The 4,905-nt window shown below is 50.2% G+C and overlaps 1 long non-coding RNA gene across 1 annotated transcript; it reads left to right on the forward strand.

The window, feature by feature from the left end:
- Nucleotides 1-2,953: 2,953 nt before the first annotated feature.
- On the forward strand, nt 2,954-4,401 carry LOC142908498 (uncharacterized). Its single transcript, XR_012931815.1, has 2 exons — nt 2,954-3,086; nt 3,961-4,401. It is a non-coding gene; the product is annotated as an uncharacterized LOC142908498 (long non-coding RNA).
- Nucleotides 4,402-4,905: the final 504 nt, after the last annotated feature.

The following is a 4,905-nucleotide window of genomic DNA, read 5'->3' on the forward strand; positions in this document are numbered from 1 at the left end:
GAAGTGTGAGGCACGTCACGAAGGGGCGTGTCGTATATCACCGGATGTGACGTACAGCCATCCCTGCCCACTTATTGGCAATCATTGCCCACCACGTGACTCCACGGCCCCGCCCTTAACCGCGCAGCTCCTCCCCCATACTCTTCTTCCGCCTTCCCCACGTGACGCGAAGCGAGCCAATCACGCGAGAGGCGGCGCGCGGTAGGCCCCGCGACCGCTTCCCGCCATTCTTGCAATGGGCAGCGGGGCCGCGCAGGGGGGGGGGCGGTGGGGGCGGGGGGGGCGGGGGGGGCGGGGCTGAGTTCACTCCACGTCGCGAACGGGAGGAGGATTGACGAGGGGGAGGGGCCAGGAGGGACGAGGGGGAGGGGCCAGGAAGGACGAGGGGGAGGGGCCAGGAGGGACGAGGGGGAGGGGCCAGGAGCGGGAGGGGGGGCGCCGTGGCGCCGCTCTTGGGCCGCGAGGCCTCCCCCTGGACCCGCGGCGCCACGCGGAGACCGCGACAGCAGCAGCAGCAGGAGGTGGTGGTGGTGGTGGTGTTTGTGGTTGTAGGCACGGGAGAGGTGGTGGTGGTGTTTGTGGTTGTAGGCACGGGAGAGGTGGTGGTGGTGTTTGTGGTTGTAGGCACGGGAGAGGTGGTGGTGTTTGTGGTTGTAGGCACGGGAGAGGTGGTGGTGGTGTTTGTGGTTGTAGGCACGGGAGAGGTGGTGGTGGTGTTTGTGGTTGTAGGCACGGGAGAGGTGGTGGTGGTGTTTGTGGTTGTAGGCACGGGAGAGGTGGTGGTGGTGTTTGTGGTTGTAGGCACGGGAGAGGTGGTGGTGGTGTTTGTGGTTGTAGGCACGGGAGAGGTGGTCACGGACAGGCGGTGAGTGCCGGGTGATGGAGGGGGGGGGGATTGCAGGGTGAGTGAGTTAATGAGGAGAATTAATAGGTGAGGAGGGTGAGTGAGTTGAAGGGTGAGGTGAGTGAGTGGGTGAGTGGTGAGTTCACGACAGGGAGATTGGGGCTGAGTGAGTGAACGCAGCGCACGGTAAAGATCCCCTGAGAGCATTCGCAAGAGTTGGACATTGAGTGCCGCTGTCAGGGTCCACACGCAAATTACTCACTTGGCATGATATACAAATTAACCATTGTAAACGATAACTTTAAAAAAGGCCGCTATTTGTCAGAGCTAATGCGATGTGCCTTCAGCATATTTGTAGAACGTTAACCAACGTCAACATCGTCATTTAGAGTAACCATTAGTCCATACGTGTCACTTGCTAATAGTCCCCGGGTCAATCACAACTTTGCCGTGCGTGCAGGCTTTGTCTCTGGCTGCTCGCTAGGGCTGCGATGCCTTTCCATGCCACAAGATGACGTTCATTGCTCCTTCCACACCGCGACAATATTTACTGCAGTGTTCTATAACGCGGTAGTTGCGTTGCTGAATAACACCGCGTTGTGTAAACTCCCTCGTTACAATGACTAATACAGGGTAAAGCACAGTCCGTGATAACAGCGTGAGATGCGTGTGTCGGCTGAACAAAGACTGAGGCGCGTGGGGAGCATCAGGAAGCATCCAGCAGCATCCCAATGCCTCGTGTGACGCTGTGCCCAGGCAGCCGTACAACCGCACATTCCTACTCGCGCGACGTGGTTCTGTTGACTCAATCGCGTTATATCCATTTAGCATCCGTGTCATAAAACGTGTTCCCTAATACATTCATCGTGCTATATCCAATTGGCGTTATGAAAACACGCGTTGAGGCAGAACGAACTCTATAAACTATTTTTATTTTACCAGGTGAGACCCACTGAGCTATGTGGCTGTTTTCCAGAAGCGACCTGTCCACAAATGATAGATCAGCTAAATGGCTAATCACGTTAGAAATGTGTAGCACCAGCCACAAATACTCTAGACATGGATCCCCTTTGACAGGGTCAGTGTCTACTTAGATTCACTCACTCCGCCTATTGTCATGCGGCGTGTGCAGCTGCGTCGTGACACTTGGTAGAGTGCTGTCTTTGAGGCAGAGAGCTTTACAACCGTGTGCAGTGGTTAATTTGCTTAACAGCTTTACACCGAACTCCTTGCTTGTGGTAAAACATGTTTGCGACTTTGCTGATTGAGAACTATGCAGATTTAGATTTATAGTAACATGTACTTGGTGTGAGATGAACTTCCAAATAATTTCCTTTGCTCAACATCTTGCAATTAATGTCTTTTTAAATGGTCAGCTTAAGTGATTCCGTGATGTTTATGTAACTTTACCATTAACATAACCTATGGAGCACAATTATTTCAGTATTATTTTTCATAAGTAAACTTTAAACTGAACCCATATGTGATATTATATTGATTGATTATTTTATTTTTTAATGTAGTCTACATGCTCTTCTGGGGATATTACCCCACATTTACCATTCATTGATGTTCCCTTTGACATTGGTAATTGGCATTGTCACACCATAGTAATTCATGGGCAATTATGTAATTCTCTCTGTCTATCTCTCTCTGCATCTGTCTGTGTGGGTGTCTCTCTCTGCCGGTGTGTTTTTCTTTGTATGCGTCTTTCGTGTGTCTCTTTGTGTATGCCTCTCTCTGTGTGGATGTCTCTCGGTGTCTGTGTCTCTCTTTCCATTTCCACGATGTGGTGTTGTATTTACATGCAAATTCTACCTCTAGCCCCGCCCACTTACTCTTGGGCTGAGCTTATCTCAAGCCAATATAACTTCGTGTTTCAGCAGCTTTCTCGCTATATTTTTTCACCTGATGATGGTTGCTTGTGTTGCGATCGAAACGTCGTGATCTATTATTTTTTCTACCTACGTGACTTTACCGAAAGAACCAAAGAGTATTGTGATTGTAATTTTGATTGTGATTGTTGTGGTGGAGGTGGTGATATTGATGGTGGTGTTAACGATAGCGGTGATTTTGGTGGTTGTAATGGTGGTATTGATGGTGGTAATGGTGGTTGACTATTACCCCTCTCGTGTCCTTCCACCACCAGGTTTAAGAATCTGCTGGTGTCTGTGCTGGAGGTGGACGTCGGATATCTGTGCAGTCTGGAGTGGTGGACAATAGACTTCTGCAGCTCAACCAGGTGGACGCACTGGGCAGGGAGCAAGATGGTGGTGGCCTTAGAGACCCACTTACTCCCACAGACAGCCAAAGACACACTCACAGAGTGCACTCACACAGAGAGCCAAAGTCTCACTGACACAGAGCCATAGGCTCACTCACATGGAGACACATAGACTCACTCACACAGAGAACCATTGATTAACTCATTGTTTTTTTCGGTAAAGTCACATATGTAGAAATACCATAAAATTATATTAAAATAAATCAAGCACGACGTTTCGACCGCAACACAAGCGATCTTCATCAGGTGGAAAAACAAATAGCACATAAGGTGACATCAACGCAACACATAGAGAGTGTTAAACTGCACGGAGGTAAATACAACAAGAAGATGAGAGACGAGAATTAAAAAAACCTAAGAAAATTTTACGTGATGCAATACCAGTCGGCCAACGACACAGTTAGACACTTGCCTGGCAGACCACGAATTTCAGAAGAGTGCTAAATTTCGTGTTCATCCTCTGGGTTGAACATACCAGCATAGACAGAGTGAACAAATACGAGGTATAAGATAGCAGAAATACATATACAGGGACACAAGAGGTAAGAAGAGGAAAGACGGACAGAGAAGCAAGAAAAAAGGGGCCGGATGGATGAACAGACAGAGGCTTAAAATAAGTAGCAGAGGTGGGGGGAGGGGCCGAAGAAAGCAAGGGGCACCCCACCCCACCCACCCCACCCACCCACCCCACCCCACCCACCCACCCACCCCACCCCACCCACCCCACCCCACCCCTCCCACCCCTCCCACCGATCCTCCCCCCAACCCTCCCCTCAACGCTCCTTTCACTCCTCCCGTCACCCCTCCACCCCTCTCCTTTCTGCTGCGTAAGGGCCAGAGGCTGAGAGCACAGCAGAGGAGGCTACACGGGGAACTGGGCCGCGTCAGGGGCGAGAGACGCGGGGCGACTCGACACTTCACAGCGGCCTTCATAGATGTGTACTGCTTCATTCATAGGAGCTCAATAACAGCACTTGCCCCACCAGTCTGTGGAGCTCCATGGGGGATGTTTGTGTCGGAGCTCGTGCTGTAGGCATAGACGACGCGCGACCGTGGATCCTCTATAGGGAGCGCTCGTCTGCTGTGGGTCGCATGGAGCTGCACGAGCGGACACCGCCGCAGCGATTCCCATACCGAGTCACGAGATAGGCGCTGGGAAACAATTGCGCTGAAGTGTGTTGCTGGGTGGATGAAGCGAGCACCACCATGGTGTGCTTGCCTTGTATGGTCAGTCGTGTGACTGATTATTATAATATATTAATTCACACCTGTGCACCGTGTCATGGCAGTTTCTCTGTTTTCCTTCATTGCATTTTTATTTCAGAAATTTTTCACCTGCAAAATAGATTGAGTTTGAATATCTCATGCGAAAGGGTGCCCAGGGCATGTGGGGTCGTCCAATTGCACAGTGCTTAGCGCACATCACTACACACCCATGGACTAAATCCAGAGGCGAGTGACAAATGAATCAGTTCTGCCCCCCTCGCTTCACCAAACCGCACTAGTCGGCGTGGTGAAATATGGTAAAAATCAACACGACCGACAGGGCATAGGGTGCCCATTATCCAGAAGGGCTTTACTTTATTTTCACATCCACATCTAATTGTGGATTTGGTTATTTTTCTTTAGTTATCTTTGTTGTATAAATACAACTTGACAAGATGTGTACTGCTTCATTCTGGTACATTTACTGTTTTTCAGTGCATTTCAGCACTGGGTGTGTTTGTTGGATTTATTGTTTGTCGATTTTTCATTGAACTGACAAATGGTGTAACCT

Source organism: Petromyzon marinus (genome assembly GCF_048934315.1).
Source record: "Petromyzon marinus isolate PM22_M1 ecotype Great Lakes invasive population chromosome 84 unlocalized genomic scaffold, UKy_Petmar_22M1.pri1.0 chr84_unloc.4, whole genome shotgun sequence".
Lineage (NCBI taxonomy): Eukaryota > Metazoa > Chordata > Hyperoartia > Petromyzontiformes > Petromyzontidae > Petromyzon > Petromyzon marinus.